Source organism: Xenopus laevis, chromosome 1L (assembly GCF_017654675.1).
Source record: "Xenopus laevis strain J_2021 chromosome 1L, Xenopus_laevis_v10.1, whole genome shotgun sequence".
Classification (NCBI taxonomy): domain Eukaryota; kingdom Metazoa; phylum Chordata; class Amphibia; order Anura; family Pipidae; genus Xenopus; species Xenopus laevis.
Genome location: NC_054371.1, coordinates 117,985,651 through 118,012,537, shown reverse-complemented (window position 1 = coordinate 118,012,537; position 26,887 = coordinate 117,985,651). Strand labels below are relative to the sequence as shown.

The following is a 26,887-nucleotide window of genomic DNA, read 5'->3' as shown; positions in this document are numbered from 1 at the left end:
ACTCGAAATTCGGCAAATCGAAAAGCCCCAAATTTGCCCATCTCTAATTTTAAGTCAAGTGGTGACAAACAGCTTCTTTTCCAGGTTTTGGGATCAGGGCTCTACAAAGACTTTGCTGGGGTGCCCAGAATCAAATCATACCAGTCAAGTAGTTTATAAAATACTGAACTTATTCAGGTTTTTTGCACTTTTGAGTGGTCTGTAGGAGAAGTAAGCCATTTTGTTACTTAAATTAATTCAGTGTGTACACTAAACAATAAGAGCTATAATATTGCTTATTTCAGCAAAAGCATCCTAAATTAGCCAGTGCAGTCTATGTATGATCACCAGATGCTTGAAAGGGAGTCCCTGTTACGTATCTTGAATATATAATTTAAAATAATAGTCCTTTTGCTAGGCTGCTCAGTTTGTCAAAAGTAATTTAAGCCAAGATTGGCTTTTGGGTTGTGTTATTCCTCAAGTTTAGTTGTGTACTTTAATGTGGTATTTTAAGTTCTGTAAACCAAATTGTTTGTTTAAGATGACAATTTAAACAGGAATGCAGCATAATCACATTTCCAACTTATTATTGTTACAAACTATTACAAAAGCAAAACAAATGAAAAAAGAAACAGTCACACCTGAAATCCAGGCATCCCCCCAGGCTCTTGATGTTGTCCAACCCACTCCTACACCGTTTGATGTGAAGTGATGGATTCTGTTTAAGTCCCTCTGGTTTTTAAAGAATCTGAGCACTACCCCAGAATCCATCACTTCACAGTGGAACAGGATGAGGGAGTGGTTTCATTACATTGTGAGCCTGAGAATACTTAGAAATTGACAGTTTTCTTTCTCTGGAATAAGGTATGTCTGTGAAAAAATAAAAAAAATATTTTCAGATAGTATTTTTGCACTTGGGCCACAGACAACAAAAAAAGTGTACCTTGTATCCTGTGGGAAATGGTATTTAAATTCCAGGAAAGATTACTTTGATTCACAAATAATATAATATAAAAACAAGTACATTTCTATGATTTCTCATGTGTAACCCTTTCCATGATGGCAGTCAGACTTTGGCATGTCACCCATGCGTTGTTATGTAAACAAAAGAACAACACAGATAAGAGAGCCAACCAGAACTGTAGAATCTGTGACAGTATAGTCATTTTATGCAGGCACAGTAGATTATAAATTCTGTTGCACTGAAAGTGTTACAGCATGAAAGGGTTAGTATGAGAACAATACTTTTTTTTTTGCTATTATAGAGCACATATTCAAAATTAATTTCTGAATGTATTTCTAAGAAGGGTAATGTATTCAAAAAGAAACAATGAGCTCTGTATCAACAAACCCCACAATTTCCTAAACTGCAGACTTGTAATAAATCAGTTGAATTATCTGTGAACTGGTCAATTGTTTTATCAGTTTCTCTTCTGCAACTTGTCACTCTGAAAGTCGCTTACTTTTCAGGTTCAGTGCAAGAAATAACAAAAACAATAGATTTATCATACTTGTCTATTTTTGTAAATGAAGGATATAATTACAGGGAGCAAATGAGCTGCAAAGAATGCACTTATTCTGTTTGTATATGGAAAATGTACTTTATAACATTTTATGATAAGATCTTTTAATGATGAGAGTGGAGCCCAATTCCTGTATGAGGCTACAATTGAATATACTTCATTCAGAAAGTATCTAAACAATACAGCAGTGCTAACTTCACAGGTTTTATATGATGGCAACAAATAACCAACTTACAAGTACAAACCAAACTATATTATTTTTGCTTGTGTTGGCTCCATTAAAGATGTGCTGCAAATCAAATTCTGATGCAACAGAACTAACTTTGTTCAATTCACAGAAAAATCTTATTCACTGCATATATGGGTTGATTGGTTGAGCTGCAAATATGTGTCAACAGTCTAATGCAACAATTTGGCTTTAATCCCGGTTGTTTGATCATACACAACTGTGGCTAAACTGAACAAATATCTGATTATTCGGCCTGCTTACTAATTGGTTTTTATAAGTTCATGTGCCTCCAGTATCTGCATTATTCTGCACAAACCTAGTACACTAAGGGGCCCATTTATTAAACCTCAATTTTTTTTCTGGTCGAGGCTTTTAGGGGGAAAACTAAGATTTTTCATGGAAAAAAAACTTGAATTTTTAGAGATTTATCATACCCCAAAGCTGCTAAAACTACAAATCCGAAAAAACTCCATCTCAAACCTGTCAAGGTAATGTAAAAATCAGTGGCAGATGTCCTTCTTGCTCAGAAAAAGTTTGGGTTTTTATCCGATAATCTGAAAAAGTCGAATTTTCGCAGAGAAAATTCGATAAAATCAAGTTTTCGTGTGTCCGTTGTATGGTACGAATTGACGATCGATTCTGTTGCTACATTTTGTTGTTACGATTTTTTTCCAAAAACATAATTGATTGATTTCAATTCGCGGAAGGGTGTTAGGTCAACTTTGTTTTCATAAAAAAAAATTGATAAATTGGAGATTTAGTAAATCAGTCCCTAAGTAAGCTGGCTGAAGAGTTCTGGCCCAGGCCATCTCCCCTAATCTGGTGATGCCTAAACAAAAAGTGTATGGTGCGGTACACGCTTGTGCCGGTGTTCGAACATGCATACCGGTGTTTGCATACGCGCACCGGGATTCGGACATGCACTGTGCATGCCGACGTGCATACATGGGGGGCCCCGGAATTGTGGAACCCCGTGCTCCAGTGCAACCCTGCCTGTATGGTTTAAACATCTTATAATGCTTCCCCTTTAACTCATGATTACATAGTTTCATAGTTAAATTGGGTTGAATTAAGACAAAGTCCATCAAGTTCAACCCCTCCAAATGAAAACCCAGCATCCATACACACACCCCTTCATACCCTCGCATACATTATATATACCCATACCTATACTAACTATAGAATTTAGTATCACAATAGCCTTTGATATTATGTCTGTCCAAAAAATCATCCAAGTCACTCTTAAAGGCATTAATAGAATCAGCCATCACAACATCACCGGCAATGCATTCCACAACCTCACTGTCCTGACTGTGAAGAACCCCCTACGTTGCTTCAAATGAAAGTTCTTTTCTTCTAGTCTAAAGGGGGGGCCTCTGGTACGGTGATCCACTTTAGGTTCCTATTTACTCTAGCAACCAGACTTGAATGAGAGACTGAAACTTAAATAGCAGGTGACTGAAGACTAAAAAGATTAGCAATAAAAAGAAAGTAGCAGCAAAAAGCAATAATTCAGAAGCAATTTAAATAAATAAAATCCAACTGTAAAGTTGCTATGAATAGGCAGTTCTATTGCATATTAGAACTTTACCTGGATCAAGGGGTGCATTTGGTCTTAACCATGATATGGGGTGTAAACATCTAACAACAAAAGAAAAGAAAGCCTGCTATTACCCCATCTATATTTATATTTTGGTCTGGATTCAAACATTTTTTATTACAGCTTGCTGCATAAACCTCCATCCCATGATTTGAAGCATTGCATTTATTGTAGCTCCCCGTTACCATAGTTTTGCTTTGACAGTGAATATGTTTTGTGTGGTGAATAACCCCCTTTTAGAGTGTGAATGGGAGATGTGACAGGGGAGGTGGTATTAGCTGATTTTCTTGCAGTTATAGTGCATTATATTTTTAAATACTTGAATTTGCTATTGCTGATATGTAGCACAATTCTTTTATTATGGTTACATGTACAGGAGCCTAGAAAAACTGCCAAACACTAGTATAGAAATGAGAAACAGTCCTTTAAATATAAATGCCCATCTCTTTTGTTTTAAACTTTTTGTAGAACTTTTTCACATTTTGTTCATTTCTAAACTGCTGTCTAGTTGCTTGTGTCCCACTGTTCTCAGCAATCAGGTATGGTTTCAATGATAGACTGGATAAAAAAGGAGAGGGCCTGAAATAGTAAAAATACTTATAAGAATGTTCCATCTTTTTGCTAGGTCTCACTGGCCCTGGCAACTAATATAGCATTTTAACTTTCAGGTAAGAAATGAAGTTAGAATAAAAAAAGGCAAAAACTTAAATACATATAGAATCGGACATTGCAAAGCGTTTCATTGCGTCAAAGTCTAATAAGTAGCTTTCTCGCTGGGTCCAAATATATGCACAAATTAAATAAAAGGAATTTAACATTTCCAAACAGATAAAAAGCTTAAAGACTGTTTTCATGTGATAAATTCATTTGAAAAATCTTTTCTCTTATGTGAAACTGTGGAACCTATTATTATTAACGCGTATTTATAAAGGACCAGCATATTCTGAAGCGCTTTGCAATAAATGGGTGTACATGGGACCTGCCCAGAACAGTTTATAATCTAAAAGATAAATACAGATGTTTTTATATTGGAATATATGAGTACAATGATAACTAGTCCTAAAATGACGTGCACCATCTCTTTATCTCTCTCTCTGCTTTACTGAGTTGCTTTCTAACTTTGTTTTCCATTTCTTTTTATTTTTGCTTTCTGTCGCTGTGCAGTGTTGTCACAGATCTTATATCAGTCGGTGCAAAGGTAGGACTGCATTCTGCCACCACACGTGCTTGTTCCCCTTTTCCTATAGTTACCAGATCGTTTGAAAAAATCACGGATACTTGTAGAATACTGCTGGATTGAATCTATATTAAATTAAGTCAGTGTGGATTTTCTGGAAGTGTCTCCGATTTTTCACATCATTTGTTAACTTTTCCACCTTGTTTCTGTTTCTGCCTGTGGTTTTATTTTTTTTTTATTCTGGTTTTAGCTAGTCATAAGTAAATTGCAGTTAAAGTTTGATTTCCAAATAGGAATATGGCTCAGATTTTGGAAACGTAACCTTTTGAGTAAAAGATTAATTTCAGTACTCAAATTATTTTTTGGCTCTATAAAATAAGCTACAAAAAAAGCAAAGGCATGCTGCTTAATAGTAGATGAATAATGCCAAATTGTTTTTTCTTAATATAGTACTAACCAAACATAAAGAAGGACCACAAAAAGGCATTGAAGGGCAGAATAAAAGTTGTTACATAACCATCCCTTTATGGTTTGTTTCTGCACAAAGCCATTGTACCCGATATGCTGCAGCAATGCCAGATGCTATAATCACTCTCATTACTGTATTTACAGCCCTTCAGACTTCCGCTGTTTTATAATAGTCTGCAGCTAATATTCTGCTGGTGCCTGAAGCAGCTAATATTGTCTGATATTAAAAGTATTTATTTATTTTCTGCTATAAATAAATAAGAAAAACTGAATACACATATATGTTATTTAGGCATCTATTGTTTTGCACTGGATATCCATGTCAGAAGTATAAAAGGCGTTTTGATATGTTAGCAGCTATTTAAAAAAATTCTCCTGGAGATGGCCACAGAGGCAGGGTCAGTGTCTGAACATTGTTGATGTGGGGAATTAACAAATCATGTATAAAATGAAACCAGAGTAGTAACACTTAGCAACCTATAGGAATTTTCTTTAGCATTACCAATAAGATCTAACTGATGATTGACTGCTAAAGGGTTGCAGTACTGGAGTAAAAATAAAGGGTGATGGGAGTTAGGAATGTCGCGTGGACCTCAATCCTGAGACCATTGAGAATTTTGCTATACTTTTCAATCTATTAGAGATGGGGTATCAAATTCATACTCCAAAATGGAAAAGTTCGTAAATGAACCACTTTGCACATTTTGACATTTGCACCTGCCATCCATATTTCATGCCCTATACTGGATAGTTTTACCTTCACAGTGGCGACCTTGCATCTGTCATTCTAATACAAAAGGCCGAGTAGTGGTGTAGAGTGACAGAGTTCTACTCATTCAGAGTCTCACGTTTCAATTGTATGGCATAAGCAGGAATGAAGCGGCTCCTTGTTTGCACTTTGAAAGATTTTTTACAAGTGGTTAATTACTTCTTGACCCTCATGTAGCCATTAGAGATGCTTACTTTGTACTTTCCATAAATCATTTAAAGGAGTATACCCCTTTGTTCAATACGAGTTCTACAACACATACTCAATAGACACAAGGCCTATTTTATTGCACTCATGTTGATCACGTATAAACAGGGTAAGTTTTTTAAAGGGATATTATTATGAACATGTATAAACAGGCTAATTTATTTAAAGGGCTATTATGCTCTCAGTATAAATAACCCATATATGCTGTGTTTGACTTTGAGATTAGGAGCAGCTCAATATATAGAGGTTTTATTTGTGGGCTAGTAATTTGGTTTCACTAGCTTCTCATGGAAGAACCAGGAAGTTGTCCTTTTTGGTACAAGAAATAATAAAACCATAGGTATTTACATTTGATAGAATAGGCAAAAAGTAAGTTCAGCCAAGGGCTATTTATTGAGCTCACGAAAAATGTGTACTACACCTTACACAGAGACATATAGGGGCAAATTCACTAAGATTCGTAGTTGCGCCAGCATCCGCTTTGCCGCACTTCACCAGGCATATTTTCGCCAGCGCTACGCAAATTCACTAAAATCCGAAGTTGCGCTCAGGGGAAGAGTAAGGTTGCGAAGTTGCGCTAGCGTTAATTTGCCAAGCAAAGCGAAGTTACGCTAGCGATGCTTAATTTGCATACGGCGCCAAATTGAAGTTACAATGGAGGTATATGTAGCATCACTACACAAGCCTGGGAAACCTTCAAAACAGCAAATAAAATTTTTATTTTGCCCTACACATGTGCCCACTGTATAGTTAAGGTGCCATGAGTTAGGAAATGTAGGGGGGAAGGAGGGGAGCCCCAAACAAATGTTCGATCTTTTTCAGCCTATCACCCATAAAAAAAGAAAAAACACCAGCAACTTTTTTTGAAGCAATCCCTATCTACTCTGTTGCACTTCGCCTGGTCTGAGGTGGTGAAGGAAGTCTGGCGTAAAAGGTAGCGTTCAGAAAAATTTGCACGTCAGTGAATTTGCGTAGTTACGTCCGTTGCACAAATTCGCCAGGCATAAGGGTGCGAAGTAACACTAGCAAATTTACGCCAGCGTCTGTTAGTGAATCAGCGAATTAACGAAAAAATGCGCTACCCTAGCGAATTAACGCTAGCATTAGGCGCTTCGTCCTTTAGTGAATTTGCCCCATAGTGCTTTTGAACGTAAAACACTGTATGGAGTATGGACTAAAAAGGATAGTTAATTTTGAAAACTACACCATCTAAAAATCAAATGCTCTGTAAGGCTACAAATGTATTGTTATTGGTACTCTTTATTACTCGTCTTTCCATTCAGGACCTCTCCTATTCATATTCCAGTCTCTTATTCAAATCAGTGCATGATTAATAGGGTAAGTTGGACACTAGCAACCAGATTGTTGAAATTGCAAACTGGAGAGCCACTGAATAAACCACAAATAATACTAAAAGCACAAAGGTGAACAGCCCCTTTAAAGGCAATGTATATCCCCCTCAAATTCATTCAGTTTGTAAAAAGTACTTCTGGGAAATTGCTTACATTAAAACACATGATGCTGGGATTCTCAATAAAACCATAAACGTGTTAACTAATTTTGATCACAGACAGGAGCATTCCCACAGGACACAAATTCACATTACAGAGCATTCAGGATAATTGCACACTGTCAGGTGGGATACACACAGGCACATCTTAAGTACACATCCCGGTTCCTCCAGTGTCCTTTCCCACTCTCAGAGTACAGCAAAGGAATTCCAACGGCACACAGGACTATGAGAAATCTTCAAAAATGTATTTTAATGCTGAGTGCGTTCCGCATTAAAATAAATTTTTGAAGATTTCTCATAGTCCTGTGTGCTGTTGGAATTCCTTTGCTGTACTCTGTTGTGGGGCTTGCCGAACCTCTGCCAGTGAGCACCAGGCATATTGTTGTTACCTGTTGGGTGTGCGGGATCCTGCTTTGTTCCTAGCTTTCCCACTCTCACCCTCAGCCTCCAGTAACCTACAAGGGGTCCAGTCAACACTTCCAGGGCCTTGCGAGATCTTGAGAGATTGAGATATTATATTCCTGGGCAGGAAGCAGGAAACAGTATTTCAGCAAAAGAGATTTATTTTATTAATCTTTTAGGCCTATGGAACACAGGGTTATTCTTGCATGTTTAACCAACTGGGTCTTTGCTGAAAAAATAGTTTGTGATAATAGGCAAAATCAAAGCACGACGATTGATGCCTGGAAAGTGGAAATATTCTTTACGAAAATATTAAGTGCCAGAGCTGGTGGCTACACATGGCCCTGTGGAAGGCCAGGGTGATTTTAATTTTCAAGAATTACCCTGTGTGTCATAGGTTCACAATTTGGAGTTAATTCTTTTAGTCTTTAATTCAAATTCTAATGTTATTTAAAGAGCATACCTAGAAATCCATAAAATGTTAAAATAGTTGCTCACTGAAGATGTTTTTTTTTAAAAAAGATAAAAAGATTTGCCGCGGCAAACATTTTTTTACCATGCCATTTTTTTGTGACCACACCCCCTAATTACCATGTTCATTTTACAAAATGTGTCAGGTTATGAAGGTTTGAACACATTTCTGTGGTTCTTATGTGTTATTTCAGTTTTGCCAATGAAGTTGAATTGCCCTTTAAGCTGCAAGTCACAGTTTCCCCAAGAGACCTGCTTATCTTTAATTGTTACACTAGTTTTTTCCTATCTTAAATTGTTACAAAAGTATCTAAGTGCACCTGCCACATATTCTAGGCTCTCTGCCAAAAGTCAATTAGGCTTTAGAAACTTTGTATCTTTTTCTGGCTGTTCAGTGCAGGATATCAAAGAGAAAGTAAGGACATTTCAGTAACTATCCGGGACTGCATGTTGAGCAGTCAAAATCAAGAATGATTTACCGCAATTCGTTCGTTCAAACAATTGTAGGAAAAATCGTTCGATCGAGCGATTAAATCCTTCGAATCGAACGATTTTCCTTCGATGAAAAAATACTTAGAAAGCCTATGGGGACCTTCCCCATAGGCTAGCATTGATGCTCGGTAGGTTTTAGGTGGCAAAGTAAGTGGTCGAAGTTTTTTTTAAAGAGACAGTACTTTGACTATAGAATGGTCGAATAGTCGAACGATTTTTAGTTTGAATCGTTCAATTCGAAGTCGTAGTCAAAGGTCGAAGTAGTCAATTCGATGTTCGAAGTAGCCAAAAAAAATACTTCGAAATTCGAAGTATTTTTTAATCTAATCCTTCACTCGAGCTAAGTAAATGTGCCCCTAAAAGTAGTAGTTTTGGTTTGATTCTCACTTGTAAATATTAAAGAGCTGGATAACTGGTGCATTTATTTGGGCTGTATTTATTTCTGAAATAAAATTACAAAAGCATACACACACAAGAATGTTTCAATTTTAATAATACAGGATTCATTTGCATGCCCACCCTCATATAAGTACTCTGACAAATTAAAAGGTTGCAGCGATTTGTTCTTAGCACAGTACATATCATAACCAAATACACATAATAGAGATATTGTTCTGGTAATGGTCTTTGGAAAACAGACTTTTGTCTTAAAGTATTTCTCAGTGTGCACTTACCTCACCCTGTAGCATTAGTTGCTGCCTTTTTATCAGTACAGTATAGATATAGTTTAAATATAGCTCTTTAAAAGTGGTATGGGTTATGAAATACAAAGTCTGGAACTTATACATTTGTTCAACACTTTCTGCCATCTAAAGCCATTTTCCCGGGCCTTATTGCTCTTACATTTGGGGTGTCTTTCTAAAACAACGCTCAAATTTATTAGTACAGGTATAGGATCCCTTATCCGGAAACCTGATATCCAGAAAGCTCCGAATTACTGTCTCCCATAGACTCCATTTTATCCAAACAATCCAAATTTTTAAAAATGATTTCCTTTTTCTCTGCAATAATAAAACAGTAACTTGTACTTGATCCCAACTAAGATATAATTAATCCTTATTGGAGGCCTATTGGGTTTATTTAATGTTTAAATGAATTTCTAGTAGACTTAAGGCATGAAGACCCAAATTATGGAAAGATATGTTATCTGGAAAACCCCAGGTCCTGAGCATTCTGGATAACAGGTCCCATACCTGTATTCTTCTGCAAAAGTATGTTAACCAGAAAAACATTTTGTAATCTGCTTTTTTTCCACATAAAGGACCCTGGTAATTACTATTTAGCATTCCAAGGTCATATAAAGTGTACTATAAAATTAAGCGCAGTAGATGATCCTACAAAATAAGACTTTATCAATGTATGTAATTTTACCGGACGACTGGCATTTCCCCTTTAACTGCCCCCTCTGGCAATCAGACTTTTCCTGCACAGACTTGACAAAGAATTCATGACTAAAGAATGCCCCAAAAAAGTTGTGATAACCTTGTTGTTCCTGTAATTCTACAAGGTTAAGATTGACTGCATGTTTTATTTTCAATATTGCAAGAATTGCTAGGTTTCTCTTTTAGAAAGCAGACAGTAAAAAAATGCAGAATACATAAAGGCAACAGTTTAATTCTATTTTATGATATGGAAAATGCTTTTAAGCAGTTTGTTATTGACCCTTTATGTCACCTTTGACTGTAGCATAGTGCTACATTGACAGCAGTGTGTAACAACATTACATTTTTAAATATCTACATATAAAGATATAGGTAAGACAAGATCAGAAGTGTTAATAAACTATACATCCTCTCTTGTACTTTCTCAAAATGAATGCCCTGACCTCAAAGCACTTAAGAAGTTGTGTTCCTCTGTATTGATGGATGGTTTTTGTTTTTCAAAAAAGCCAGCCTTGGATCTTTGAGACAGTTTCTGTGTGCAGGCCCAGACTGGCAATCTGTGGGTTCTGGCAAATGCCAGAGGGGCTGCTATAAGGTCCCTTAGAAAGTCAGTATTTAGTGGGCTGGTGGGGGCTGTTTGGGCCTCTGTGTGGGCTGAGCGGGCCTCTGTGTACCTGAAATGCCAGGGCCCATTTTAATTCTCAGTCCGTTCCTGTCGGTGTGTTAGATACAAGCTCTTCTCTTCTGTATGTGGGTGCAGGAGTCTTTATACTGTATTGATGGAAAGCCACAGGAAACAAAAGGTCTCAGGGTTAGTTCATTTTGCTCTTTATTTGAAAAAGTATTGTTTGGAAATTGCAAACACAAGGAATATTTTTTAGGTCTGTTTCTTACATAATTTTTTTCTGTAAGTGATAATGCTTTGGGCCAACTTCTGCCAGAAGCTACACATGTTTATACTCTACAATACATGTGTGAAGAAGGGGTTCAAACGTACAGATACGACTGACTTTTAAGATGCATTGTGGCTCAGTGTGGTGGGACATGCTGGAGTGTATCATTTTCTACATTTTCTTCAAACTTTGATATTATTCTCAACTTCTTAATGCTAACAAAGAGGGCAGATTTTAAGGGTGGTGTTCACTTTGCAGAAGTAGCAAATAATTTTATGTTGCAGATATCAATCCTTTTAATGTTATTAATACTTAGTCAGAGCTGATATGAATTACAGGTGCAGAGATTGGCAGCAGATATTAATCTTAGGACAGCGCAGCATTTTGCGCTACTTTGCATACCCAGACCACACTCATTCACTTGTACTGCATTAATTTTACTGGCTCCTGGGCAGGGGACATAGGGTCTGGGCATGCTCAATATCACTATATACGTGGCAACCTTCCTGAGGATTAGTTACCCACTGCGATTTGCATTTACATGGTGGAGGAGGGGGTTGTCAGCCCCCTTGCCCAGTGGCAAAAGCCACTTTGGTAGGACATTTCAAAAAGGTGAACATGCCTTTCAAGAGTGCATTTGGCTTAGTGCTGTCTTTAAACATATAAATCTATTTATGTTGCAGAGAGTAAATAGAAGCATAAATAACTATAAGAAAGCATGTGTCGCTTCTATTCTGTTCTCCAGCCTTCTAAGTTGAAAAGCAGACTCTCTAGTTTTAAATCAGCCTGATACCAGTTCTGTTTGATATATGTAAATACTTTAACTTGTATGGGCAGCCCCCACCCACTAAGATAGGCTTTCCTCAGCCCTCCCTGCAAGCCTGTTTGTTCAATTGGAGTGGGCACAAACTATTAGATCTTACTTTAGGCAGATGGCATATGAAACACTGGCTGAAAAATGTCTGATATTGCCCTATGTAGCCTCCCATTCTTTTGCATGGAAAATCCTGTTGTAATAGTGGGTGAATAGTATTACACATATCTGCAACTAACAGGAAGGCTTTAGGCAAATATACAGTAAGAGAAGCAGGTTTTCTTTTGATATTTGGTTAACATAGCACACTCTTCCTGCCATTTATTTCACTGAGGTGTTACAGCACCCATCTGCTGTTCTCGCCAGTTAGTTAAAAGAATGAGAGATTTTTTTTGTTTAGCAGCAGAATGTCTATTTCATTGCTTGGTCTGCAGGCTAACTGGCTGTGTGCCCTGAGTCACACCCCCTTCTAGAATTGTGTACTTTTAGCAACAGGTTAAACAGCCTAGGATAGACCTGTAAAAACTACAGTGCTACAGGCAGTGTGATTGTTCATAGCCTATCACTTGCTGAGGGTGATTTGCATTTGGTATCAGCAAATGCTAATGTGTACAAGGGTGTGTGCAACATATAAATGCTAGTTAGGGTTTGCTCTCACTTACCAAAAAGAAACCTACTTTTTCCTTTCTTAAGGTGGCCATACACGGATAGATCCGCTCGTTTGGCGATGTCGCCAAACGAGCGGATCTCCCTCCGATATGCCCACCTTGAGGTGGGCAATATCGGGCTGATCCGATCGTGGGCCCTAGGGCCCAACGATCGGATCCTAGTGTTCGCCAAACGGGCGGTCGGATCGCGGGACCGCATCAACGAACAGATGCGGCCGCGATCCGACGGGATTTTTAATCCCATCCGATCGAGATCTGGCCGACTTTCGGCCAGATCTCGATCGGGGAAGCCCGTCGGGGGCCCCCATACACGGGCCAATAAGCTGCCGACACGGTCTGTCGGCAGCTTTTATCGGCCCGTGTATGGCCACCTTTAGTCTCAAGAAATCACAAGTACAATTGCTTACATTTTTTTTTACTCCCTTGATTTTAATATTTTATCAAATAAATGATGATGTGCCTGGAAGTATTTTAAGCTCACAACATGTGTAGGTGAGAAAACACTGACGGAAATGCCACTGAAGTCATTAATCACAAAAAAATCTTGATCCATGGGAACAACTCTTTAAAAAAAAAAAGTATTTTATGGGGTAGGATTTCCCTTTTGGAAACTGTTTTAGCAATATTATCAGGTTTAGACTGCTAAGCAGGGTTCTGGAAAAAAGCAGAGCTATAGGCAGTCTGATAGTTAATTAAATACTAGTTGGCTGGCCTGTATCCAGCATTGGAGGCAACTAGATTGCATAGCCAGGCTCCATTTTCTCCTTTACAACAATGCGCCATTGGGCAGTCTTTCAGTACTATGGAATGCTGCAATATTACTGATGAGATGAACAAGTATATGATTTTAAGTTACATAGATGGTGGATTGAAGCTCAGCAACTTTGAAAGCCCCCTTGTTGAATGTTTTGTTGTTTGCATCAATGTGCTTCTGTGTAGCTTTCCAAACCTATGTTCTGACCGAAATCTGGCTGGTCAGAGAGAATGGAGTGCTGTTGTGGGTGGGATTTTTGTGAACAAAAAGTAGTTGTTGTCCTCCCTAATGAGAGGGTGGCTTCTGCATTTCATGTGGAAATGCAACAAAATGAAATGGGGTCCCTGGGACATGCCCCATGTTTTTTTTTTCCTTAAAGGGATACTGTCATGGGAAAAAAAAAATTCAAAATGAATCAGTTAATAGTGCTGCTCCAGAAGAATTCTGCACTGAAATCCATTTCTCAAAAAAGCAAACAGATTTTTTTATTTTCAATTTTGAAATCTGACATGGGGCTAGATATATTGTCAATTTTCCAGCTGCCCCAAGTCATGTGACTTGTGCTCTGATAAACTTCAATCACTCTTTACTGCTGTACTGCACGTTGGAGTGATATCACCCCCCTCCCTTTTCCCCCCCAGCAGCCAAACAAAAGAACAATGGGAAGGTAACCAGATAGCAGCTCCCTAACACAAGATAACAGCTGCCTGGTAGATCTAAGAACAGCACTCAATAGTAAAAACCCATGTCTCACTGAGACACATTCAGTTACATTGAGAAGGAAAAACAGCAGCCTGCCAGAAAGCATTTCTCTCCTAAAGTGCAGGCACAAGTCACATGACCAGGGGCAGCTGGGAAATTGACAAAATGTCTAGCCCCATGTCAGATTTCAAAATTGAATATAAAAAAATCAGTTTGCTCTTTTGAAAAAAACATGTTTTCCGATGACAGGATCCCTTGGATTAAAGTTTTATTGCATTTAGTTATACCTTGACCTTGCTTCTCAGCAAAACCTTTAAGTCTCCTACTTACTCTGGTGGGTAAATTTCAGTGGCTTGACTGACTCAATATTCTCACACTATGGGGAAAAGAATCTTAATGGATCAACCTGTGGTTCTACTTTAAGTGGTTAAGGCACATTAATAGATAAAGGGATGGAGTTCTGAAACTGGTGTTATCTGACTGCATGGGTGCTGCAGAGTGACTGTGAAGGAGGCAAGATCCAAATTGTCACTGGAGCTTCATGGTGTTGTGGTTAGGCCACTTTTTGCATATACAGGTATGGAACCTGTTATCCTGGGGACTTCCAGGTAATGGGTCTTTCCATAGTTCCATCTCCATACCCAAAGTTACATTAAACACAATAGGCTTTATACACAATAGGATTTTTTCTACAATAAGGATTAATTTTATATTGGTTTGGATCATGTACAATGTACTGTTTTATTACATAGAATAAGGAAAACATTTTGTAATTATTTGTTAAAATGGAGTCTATGGGAGATTCTGTAATTTGGAACTTTTTGGATAATGGGTTACTGAATAACAGATCCTATACCTGTATCCCTTAGGCCTCCAGTTGTACAGCCTAGAATTGTAGTAAGACAATGTATTTATGGCGTGATAATACAGATAATGTAGTGCTAATATGAACATGCCCTAAGTTGTCCTCTGTCTGCAAGTGTTTGATCAGACCACTTGTCCCCTGCAAAAGACAGAAAGTGGTGTTGAGTTTACATGAATTTTTCTCTTTTCAAAAGATACAATTAACAGGGTTAGATGAAACATTGTCTCTGCAAGATTATGCCTTTCCTTTTGAACAGTCTTGCACCTGTCTTTCTAAATAAGCAGAAACCATCTGCTTGGTTTCAAGATGAATGAGAACACTGAGTCAATCATATATGGAGTGCTTTATCCATTCAGTTAGAAACAAAACGGTTGGGTTGAAAGCATTGCATAACGTGGTAAACCAAAGTCACTCCAGCAAGGAAAGGTGATTGGTGCAACAATATTTCTATTTAGGAGTGATGAAATATAAGTGAAGAAATATAAAGGTATTACCAAGCTGTGTGATCATGGGCAACTGAATTTTAAAGTTGTTTCTATATGTTTGTGTTTACTAGTCAGCAGAAAAAAATTCACATGCAGGAGCTGAGGTATACGGTTGGAGAGCAAGGTATAGAATATAACATTGAGGTTAAATATTGTCATGGTTGTCCAGAGGTTATAAGGAGGAGAACCTGGATAACGTTTAACAGTAGTAAATTGAGCCCCTAATTATACCACAAGTACAAACACAATACAGCCCTATACATATTACATGACCAAATTAAGTTGTTTTTAGGCTTACACTCTACACTTTCAACAAACAGTTACAACCAGAAATGCACGTGATCTACTTTAAACCTTACACACTGTAGCAGTAGCAGTGCCATTTTTCAGTTTGATGAATTATGACTATCCTGCCAAAGTAGGGACAGATGGGAGGTATATGGGAATACTGAAATCTCATTCTAGTATCAGTGTCTAGTCCACTTTGTGTGTTCTCCAAGACTGGAATCCAGGCAGAAGACTTGGGAGGTAGCTTGCCATTAAACTACCAAGGGTACATTATCATTGCCTCTTGGTGTAGGTATTATTATTTTTATTAAAATGTAGTTTTAGATTTTTAGAATGATTTGTGATAATCTGGAAATTGTGCTAATTCCTGATCTACAGCAAATTATGCATTCTGTGTTATCCCAAATGGGTGTAGCTAAAAAAAAAAATCTTGGCTAACAGAAATTTGAGGTACACTGACTCCCTTATTTTTGGATTCAGCTGCATACCAAGTCCTTAAAACCCAGAGAGCAGTTGTGGAGAATCTCCTTGTCAGAATGTGATCTTTTATGTACCAAAATAAATTCTTTATTTCCCAGTGCAAAAGTGACTTGAAATTGAGGAATGTGGTAAACATTGCATTCCAACTACAAGCGTTTTAAGTGGATTAGTTACTAATAGTTTTAAAGGTTCTTTAGATGTGTGAATTTCTGGAGTTAAATCTAGGAAAAGGAAAGGTATGTTCATAAAATGCTGCCTATATCTTTACCCATTTGTGGTCAAACTAACTGCTCGGTTGAATTATAATAAATATATTGTTACATTTTAGTAGAGAAATACTCTGTCTGTCTGTTTCAACTTTTAGGTCTCCATCTTTCTTCCATCCAACGTCATGTGGCCTGCATATCATTGCTTTTTGTAAAAGTGAAATTAGGGATGCACCGAATCCATTATATTGTATTTGGCCGAACCCCTGAATCCTTCGCAAAAGACTCCCTGAATACTGAATACCGAATCTGAATCCTAATTTGCATATGCAAATTAGCGGTGGGAAGGGGAAAACATTTTTTACTTCCTTGTTTTGTGACAAAAACTCTGGTGATTTCCCTCCCTGCCCCTAATTTGAATATGCAAATTAGGATTCGATTTGGCCGTTGAGAAAGATTCGGCTGAATGCTGCTGAAAAAGGCCGAATCCCAAACCGAATCCTGGATTCGGTGCATCCCTAAGTGAAATACACATGGACTCATGTATGTCAGACAGGGAAGTTGAACCAAAAAATGGAAGTGAACTGATGACTGTCTACTGGTAGAATTAATGTGCTGCGCATAACAGATATATGTAATGGCCAACCTGCCTAAGGTTGTTCATTCTAACCTTTCCTTCTCCTTGAAAGAGCTAGAAAATAGTAAGGTCTGTGGTGCCAGAAGTCTTTATTCACCATAATTCACTCAGGGAAAACCATATAACCAACTGAAGTACAGACAGCTTATCATGTCTTCAATAATAGTGACTATGGAATCAGGTAAGCCTGTTTCACAAAAATACATTTACTTATTTCTAGAAGTTCAGAGGTGTTTATGTACCTTTTTTACATAATGAACTAATGACACAAAGAGGGGTATATTTTCCCTTCCAGTATACTTTAGAGCAGTGCTGTCCAACTGGCAACCCACCCCCCCCCCCCCTTGTCTGCTTACCATGTGTAAACTTCAAAAGGTATCACTACAGAAATTAACGGGTTCCTGCATTGTTTACACCTCAAATTCACACTATAGAATCCTAAATTGGTCACACATAATCCCCCTGCATTGTTCACACCTGTGCCACTTCTATTGTTCACACCCTAAAACCCTGTACTGTTCACACCTGAGACCCAGACTGAAATTGCCCACATTGTTCACCTGTTCACAAATCATACAAGATGCTGATGGGGCACCAGCACTGTGTCACTGTATGTAGTACATCTTAGAGTGGTCCTGGTGGGTTTCCTTGTCTCCCTGTGCCATACTCTGCCTTCCCTATGTTCCCTGTGTGTTCCATACTCTTGCCTTCCCTATGCTCCCTGTGTGTGCCGTACTCTGCCTGCACTATGCTTCCTGTGTGTGCCATGCTCTGCCTGCTCTATGCTCCCTGTGTCTGCCATACACTGACTGCCCTATGATCCCTGTGTGTGCCATACTCAGTGAGCACCAACCATTTGTTTTTTGGTGTGCTACCACCATTAATGTGGATATGAGCTTATGGCAACATGGGTGTGGTTTAAAGTGGGTTTGGTTTAAAACAGGGAGTGGCTAACACAGGCTTTTATTACAAGCCCTCCACTATGTAGGCCATTAAAAACCCGTCCGTCGGTACCACAGAAGTTGGACAGCACTGCTCTAGAGGGTTAGGCCTATAACTTTGGGTAGCTTTACAATTTGAAAAAAAGTGTTACTTCTAGAAAATCTTGTTCTGGAAATTTCATACAGATGTTTTAAAAAGCGTCGGCGTACCTGTAAAAGGAACATGGCAGAATGTGAGTACTGATTCAGCTGCTATAGGGGTATTTGCACTTATTCTATGTAAGAAAAAATAAAAGCTGTATGAAACAATGTTACCTAAAATATTAAGCAACGTTTTTTTGTTTGTTTTGCTGTGGTTTGTTCAGGGAATGTCCCTTACATGCATGCCAAAAAGAAAAAACTCCATTTAGGGCTCTGCCACGTGGGTATGTTAACAACTGATTAATTGATTCCATTATATTTTGAACTGTGTTTTATTGCAGTCAAGTTTCATTAAGTTTTGTTTAAATTCAACATGTTGCATTTTCATTTTTTTATCTTTACAAGACAATCGAAAAGAGGGTTGCATTTGGAACTTGCAAAAACATCCTTTAAAAAAAACACATATAAACACAAATTGGGTTTCTTGGTTTCCCCGCACCTTCTAACCACCCATCACCACTTTTTAGAAGTCCTTTAATCTTAGACGTGCCGACAGCTCTTAAAAATTAACATGAATTTGTACCTTGTTAGCTCTTCTTTGCAGTTCCTTTCTTTCTGGTACAAATACATATAAACACAATACACACTAAGCATGATTTTTATATATTTTTTAATATATTTTTGCTTTATATATTTTCAGACTCATATATGAAAAAAACGACTGTTGTTTGAAAAGGAGATTCTTTTAATTGACTTGTATTTTCCCAAATAAACAAATTAATATGAATTGCTATAATGCTAGTCTTGACATAGTTAAACCTCAAACACAACAACTGCAAAGCACACTACTTGTGACCACTACTTTTGACACTGTGCAATTTAGTTTTTGCCGTGACCATTGATATGGAAGGTTCAAGAAATGGGTTTCAAGGAGTTTTATTATGTACTATAAATAGAGGCTCAAGAGCCCTGTTTAAAAAAAACAATGTGGGTCTTGTTCTCCCTTCCCTGTTGCCTCAACCACTTATATCCCCAGTTATAACCAGTTTCTTATCCCAATCCATTTATCTACCCATGAGTCATGGAGGTCATTAGAATTGGATGCATATCAAATGGACATTGCCTACAGGACAGGCATCAAACAAGGAGGGGATAAAGTGCACAGCAATCGGGAGCAGAGATCTAAGATGGTATTTCAGCATGATAAGCCACCATTGGAAGTGCTTGCTTGCAGTAACAAGAAAGGTTAAATTCTGTACACATATTGAGTGATATTTAGGAAATAATGTACCACCTAATATAAACATTAGGATATTATTAAGCACAAAACCACAGCCCCAGTGCTTTTATACAGGCCATGGAACATGTTGACTACTAATATCCTCATATTGTCATGCATTCTAATACAGTAGACCCATGCAGAACCTTACCATGTAGTTTTATACGTTTTACACTAGTAGAATGTATAAAACTAAATGGTAAAACTCTGCATTGGTCTACTCATTAAGGCCCACAGACCCATGACCTAAACCTGCAAACCTTTATTTTACCTGCTTGAACCTACTACCTGCTGTGATCCTAAATGCTTTATCCTCAACCCAACCTATTCGCACCATACAATCAGACGTTGTCATGGTAGACTGAATGTGACATAATCATAAACTGAGATGACATTATGTGAAAGTGGTGTGTGAAAAGGACTACAAGAAACTTATTAGTTAGAGAACTGAGAGAAAGCAAATGAAGAGGCAGAACTTGCTGCAATAAAGAGCACCTAGCAGCAAGTTCTGCATCTTCATTTGCTTTCTCTCAGTTCTCTAACTAATTGGTTCATTTCCTACACCTGGAGCGGGGGTGCCCGACTGAGATCGAGAGCACAGCTGCCAAATCCCCAGTCATCCCAATACATTGTCCACTACAAGAAACTTGTTTGTCAGTATCCATTGGATACCCAGCCTGCTGCAAGACTGTACATGATTGGAGTATCCATGTAATGTCATAAAAGTTGCAGAGTTTGCCACTGGTGTAGTAAGTAGCAAGCAATTAGGAGGTATAATTTACTGATCACCTGTTTAAAAGCAAACATGAGATTGTTTGCTATGGGTTCTTAAACTTGCGCAAACGTTGTGTCTGCAAAACATGAACATTTTAAAATAAGCAGAAGACATCTTATCTACTGTGCATAATGATGATAATTACACTTAGAATTGTACCTGGAAGGGCAAAAACTTGTTTGGCTCTGAAAACTTCTGGTGCCTCAGGCACATTAAGGAGAAGGAAAGGCGGATCCCACTTGGGGGAACCAAATGTTAGGCAAACCCTAGTGAATTAATTTACTTAACTGAAAGCCCGGGCCAATGCTCCTATCATCTTTCTTCAAATTTCCCAGGGCAGACGCATGCACAGTAGAAGGAAAAAGCCAACTTTTTTGTTAAAGTTCTGCTATTTGCTCTAATGAGCATGCACAGCCTCGAGAAGAAAGCCAGAAGAGGATTGCTCCGTGGTGATTGCTGGGATAACCCTGGGCCGGTGCAGTTTTCTGCTGATAGGAGCACAGGCCCAGGGTTTCAGGTAAGTTAACACACTCAATTGGGGGTGCCTAACATTTGGCACCCCCAAGTGGGATATGACTTTCCGTCTCCTTTAAGGTCTTATTACTGATTGGTTCTTATTACTGATTGGTGCCAACCCCCAATGCTAGACTTGGAACAGCAGGACTCTGGTATTTCAAATTTGCTCTTGATATCAGCAGAGTAAGCTGGATCACATCAAATAATGCATTGACCTTTCAAGAAATTTCAATACGAGAGCTTACTGATTTTAAGTCTTATTTGAATTTTAATATTGTCAGTCTGACTTGAATTAGATTGATACTGGTCGTGAAAGAGAACTTTGACCTAGAATCCTAGTCCGATAAAGGCATATTTAGTATGGGGGCACACTGTTCATTGTCGCACCCCTGAGGCTTCGGCAACCAAGTCATTGAATGCACACATTCCATGAATATTCTGACGATTGATGATGGTAAAGTGCAGGGTCGGACTAAACCCGGTGGGCCCTATTGACCCAGACCCATACCCTTCTGAGACCCCAAGCTGACCCCTGATCTCCTCCCCTGCTCCATTTGCAGACTCAACTAAAGAACAGTCATGTGAGGGGGAGGGGTGCGGCTGGAGCGAGGGGCCCAGAGGAGGGTTGCAGCTGGGGCGTATTGGCCCCTGTGGTGGAAGCCCCAGTGGGCCTCAGACACTCCATTCCGATGCTTCTAAAGTGCACAAGCACAGAGTGCCCTAATGGAAACATATTCAAAGTTGAAGCCTCATATCTATTTACAATAATGTGTAGGATCTTCCTATAAAATACCTGCCGCTCACGTATGGTGCCACCTAGACAATAATTCAAACTATTGCTACCTTTTCTGGAAGAAAAAAATATTGGCCTTTCTATATTTTCTTGTTTTCCCTATTAATATCAATGGCATCAAGCAAGATGACTCATTGCTGAGTACCACAAAATATTTATTACATATGATTATGCTGCAATGCAGGTAAACATTTGTTGTTATGATTAAGAGATTTTTTTTCTGTCTTTGTTTTCTTTTCATTCTTTCACTCTTCCTTTTTATCATAGTATGGTTTACTTGCTAGACATATTGCTACAGCTTTCATTAGTCAAATGAGACTTATATGGAAACCTTCTGTGACACTGTTAAAAATAAAATTATTGGCCAGGCAACAATGCTAGTGTCACAGTGGTTTTCCAATGTGTAATATCCTTTTTGGTCCCAACTACTACCCAACTTTAGGCAGTTTAGTTTAACAGGGCAGTGGTGTGTTGATGCAAATTTTATTATATAGTGAATAAAGTACCCCCTCTAGTAAATTATAAGGATATCATAAGTTACCGAGGAGTTTCATGACCATATAAAAACACGATGCCGAAGGCCGAAGGTCATGGAACTCCTAGGTAACTTATAATATCCTCATATTTTGCAACAGGGGGTAGTTCATTTATTATAATACACAAGTTTCAGTTAGTCATGTGACAGAAATGACATCAGAACTCACTGTTTATAAGGATATAATTTACAAGATATTCATGGCTTTTGTGTATTATATACATATAAATAAATGTTTTACCCTTCTAACATGTTTGTCAGACTTCAGTAATAACACAGACGCATGTTAGGTACCAAACGCAGGTTCGGGCTCGCCTGCGTTTGGCGCATACATGCGTCTGTGTGAGTACAGCCCCCTTTACAATAATTGAATGCGTCTACTCCTGCTCTCCCCTGCGGCTGAACGGAAGAAAGTGCAACGCAGGGAACAACAGGTAAAACCGCCCATGTGTAAGAGCCCTAAGAGTATGACTGGTGCAGCTAATGCCAAATCACAGCATGATTTTCCAAAATGAGTAGGAGCCTAGACTTATTAAAGCAACCCTTAAAGCCTTAAAGGGGTTGTTCACCTTCCAAACACTTTTTCAGTTCAGTTGTTTTCAGATTGTTCCCCAGAACAATTGCTTTCTATTTTTTACTGTTTTCCAAAATCTAAGTTTAAATTTTAATGTTCCTGTCTCTGGTGTTTCAGTCTGGCAGCTCAGTAATTCAGGTGCAGACTCTGAACTGTTACAATTTTGCAACATTTAGTTGATACATTTCTCAAGAGCTTCTCTGGAGTATTAGCAACTATTGTATCAATTTTAACAGCTGCATTTAATGAAACTCAGGGATTCTGCTCAACAGGAATAGAGATAAGAAATGTATCAACTAAATGTATCAATTTAGAACTGTTTAGAGCAGGGGTAGGCAACCCGCGGCTCCGGAGCCTCATGCGGCTCTTCATCCTGCTCAGTCTTGTGGCTTTGCCTGTTACGTTGTATATACAGCCCTCACACCTGTTGGCGGCTTCTTGAGTGTGCTAACTGTTAGCTTTCCACGGTCGCACACTCAGGAAACCGCCAGCAGGTGCGAGGGCTATATATACGTCCCAGGAGTGACAGACAAGACGGAGAGAAGCCTCTAGAGTCCAGCTGCAGCAGGTGCGAGGGCTATAGACATGGATGTGCCGCGTATGTTAATGACGTTGATAGCCCTCGCCTTTAAACAGATGAGAACACTTGCATTTAATAGGGCTATTCAGGGTTTAATTCATTTCAAAGTAGGCCTACACATAAACACTGCACTTTTGTTTGTTGTATTCTGTTGTTGTAACAGTTAAAATTAATTTTTTTATTTATTATTATTAACATGTATTTATATAGCGCCAACATATTGCGTATTTTTTTTAAAAACTTTTAAAAGTTTAGAAGCTGTGTTGTGTTTTGCAGCTCCAGACTGTTTTTCTTTAGTGGAAGATGGGGAAAATGGCTCTTTTGATAATAAAGGTTGCTGACCCCTGGTTTAGAGAGTCAGCGACCCCACTCCAAGAGCTGCTTTAGAAGGTGAAAAATTAGACTTTACACTTCAATATTAGAAAAATGGTCACATATAGAAAATAGAAAGTAATTGGAAAATGTCTCTAGTTCTGGTGAACAATCTGAAACCAACTGAACTGAGAAGTGTTGGAAGGTGAACGCCCCCTTTAAAAATGAAAGGTATGTAAGAGGCATTAATGGTCCAATATCTAAGATATCCAAATCCTGTCAGCAGATGCCTAGGAGTGATATCTTAAATATTGAGTCTGCAACAGGTCCAGAGTAAAGGTCAGTGGTCAATGAGAAAATATCTTATCTGCCATCTGGGATTGTCGTTTGTGTTGACACTATCTATTTACCACTAATTTCATATCTTGCACCATCTCTTGCAGTTTTTAGTGGTCAAGCTGCTGCTGCTGTTGCCACAAACATGGGATCACTTAAAATGAGCACTGATGATTTTACTTGCATTTCTTGCTGTGAAATACATCAGTGGTGTATTGGCTCCTTTGAACCACCATAGGTCCCCGGTAACTAAGTAACCACATTCACTGCCAGTATTAATCAGGACAGTTGACATAAGTGATGCTGTTGTTTCTTATGTAAACAGAAGCTGTTACAACTAAATTATTATTAAGAGATTCGCCGCTTAAAAGTCCTTCATTTGTTTTTGTTTCCATATTGTTTATTAAATGGAAATATTATGATGCTATTATAAGATTATGTTCCTTTTGCTCCCTGACCCGCACATTTCTATGAAGATAACATTATCTCAGGCCGCAACTGTTTATATCACCCCTCATAGGGTGTTGTGATGGCTTAGTACTTCCTACTGATAACTATGGAAGTGCTTCCTACAAGTACTGGCAATCATATCACACCATGGAACATTTCCAACATAAGAAGCTAGAAACGTTTATGTCCAACTTCAAAAATTATCCATGTATCCCGGACAGATACAATAAATACATGCCACGACAGATGTTCCTCTGTACTAAGCACAATTTACCTGGTGTTTATATTTCAAATGAAGTTGCTGACACTGAACACTGACAATTGATTTTTGTCCAGACACCCTGGGATACTGTATCTGTACTTTAGTGCAGCTTACTAAGTAACACATGATGTACAAACATGTCTTGGGGCCAAATTGGGCTACTAATTTAAATCCCAGGCGGGTTTTGAAAGTAAAAATTAGCCAAGGTATGGATTTGGGCTACTTTTTGGGCCGTTGGCTAGTTTGTACTTTGAAAACCAGCCAAAGTTTTTTCTTGCTCTAATGTGGCAAGCCTGCATCTCCCAGTGCATGTTGGGTAATGTAGTTTTTGTTTAACAATTTGCCAAATTTAATGTAAGACTAGAATACCCAGCATGCAACGGGACTGGCTTGTGTGGAAGTCAGGAGTTACCAGATTTTGGCCTCTGTACCCCAGTCTCCAGTCACTCTTAAGTATTCACACATTTTCTGGTGCTTTCCTCAGTTTCAGACAATTTTTGGGTTAAAATCTGCTGGCCACCAAAATGTCTAGAGATTGACCTGTTTTACCAATATTTATTGAAATTTTATATGTATTAGGGCCTTATGGGGTCCCTCTACCTCCTGGGCTCCCCAAACCCGGATTTGTGGCGAGGCCACATAGTACCGGGCCTAGGGCGGCAAAAAAAAAAGGGGCGGTATGTGAGGCAATTAAGAGCGCAGCTCACGAGCGCTCCAGTTCATGCACACATGTGCGCTGGTAGGGTCGCCCACCATAAAATCCAGTGCTGGGGCTCCCTTTGTAGTTACAACACTGGTGAAGGGACAAATCTATCCCATTTTGCTTCATGGAAAAATTAGCAAAACTGAAAATTTAAAAAAGGCGTATTTCCACATTCATTTATTTATTTTTTTACTTTTTCTCACGGCAAATATTGTGCTATTTTCGGGCTACTTTTGAAGTGCCTCTTGGCTCGTTTTGGCCTGTTTTTCTTGCTGAATTTGGCTGGTTTTGAAAATTAGACCTGGCGACCCTGATTAACGTAGGGCTAGTGCTGAGTCAGCAGCCATGTTTTGCTTGTGTGTGTGTGGTTAGACGAGCACTTTAGCTCCCCCAATGTGACAATTGAACGTAGAAGTAGATCATTTATTTGTAATGCTGCAGAGCAAAGTTTTTGTGGCTGAATGTATAATAAGCAGATGCTATATAGAGGGTGAGTGGTAGAAAGTACAGGGCCGCAGTTGCAGCGCTCCTCAGGAGAGCACGAAGCTGTTGCAGTCCGAGCCAGTGACGATCGAAGTGGCGCTGCCTTTTGCCAGTGCGTCACAGATCTGATTACAAGCTGATGAGGTTCCCTTCAATAATTGATTTGCGGGGCCGGCCTAGGAAGGAGGGAGACTGGCAGGCCCAGGCATCGGCAAGCCATTTGAGCGAAGCACACACAGCAGGGCGTGTTTCTATAGGAGACCAACCTGTTGAGAAGTGTGTGTGTGAGTGAGTGCGCTTCCCGTCCCTCCCCTCTCTCGCCTGCGCTCGCAAAGCTTCCCATTCATCTGCGCTGTGTGCTTCAAATGACAGCCCTCTTTTGTGTCAGGGTAATTTGTTTATCTACTGCGTGCAGCTCCCACTGCTTCCTCCTTTCTCTACTGCTTCCCTCCGGTCCTGTCTGCCTCTCCTTCTCTCTCTCTGAAATCTGCTTCTCATGCTAGAGGCCTATACATGGCAGTTTGCATTGACCCTACCGCCTGCCTCACTCAGCACCCTGCTGGACCGCGGCTCCTCTTGCTGCCGCCGCTGCCTTTCTGCCCTAGTCTTCAGCAGCCTCTCGTCTGAAGGAGTGTCCAGCTTGTGAAAGGTAGTAGCCCTAGCAGAGCATCTTGGGGGTGGGGATGGGGCAGGCAAGGGGTGCCAGACTTACTACTTTTGGGGGAGTTTAACCACCAAGCTCTCCACCCCTCTCACAGGACTCCCTTCTCTTTCACTTACTCTTTCTCAGGATGCACTTTCTAGTCATGAGGAAGCCTCCATGATTCAATCTACATTATATTTTCAGGAGAAAAAAAAACCCATTGCTCTGGTTTTTCAAGTTCCACTGGATTTGTACTTGTATACACATGCACACATATTCTCAGGGGTTCTATAGAGTGGATTTAAAAGGGTGTATAAATAAGTTGCATACCTGCAAGATTGTTATGTTGCCTGAAACATGTGTTGCTTAACTACAACACTCTCAATGCCTTCAAAAGGTGTTTTTTACTTTGGAGTTCTAAATTTGCCAGCACACAAAACTCTCTCTCTCTATCTATATATATATATATATACCTTGTATTTTTACTCAATTGAAGCTATTACCTTTTAGGTAGACCTTTTTTTATGGGGTGTTTACCAGCAGCCTCTCATGTACATTAG

General features: G+C 39.0%; 1 protein-coding gene across 5 annotated transcripts in view; it reads left to right on the top strand.

Annotated features, from left to right (window-relative positions):
* Positions 1-26,887, top strand: part of ptbp3.L (polypyrimidine tract binding protein 3 L homeolog) — a 98,710-nt gene that overhangs the window by 18,145 nt on the left and 53,678 nt on the right. For 2 of the 5 annotated variants that reach the window (XM_018256411.2, XM_018256391.2), the window contains exon 1: positions 25,482-26,333. The exons of 2 other annotated variants lie outside the window; for them this stretch is intronic. The gene's annotated coding sequence lies outside the window, so the exon portion shown is untranslated. Of the gene's footprint in view, positions 1-25,481; positions 26,334-26,887 lie in introns of those variants that run through there. One more of the 5 variants, XM_018256402.2, reaches the window with a different exon arrangement.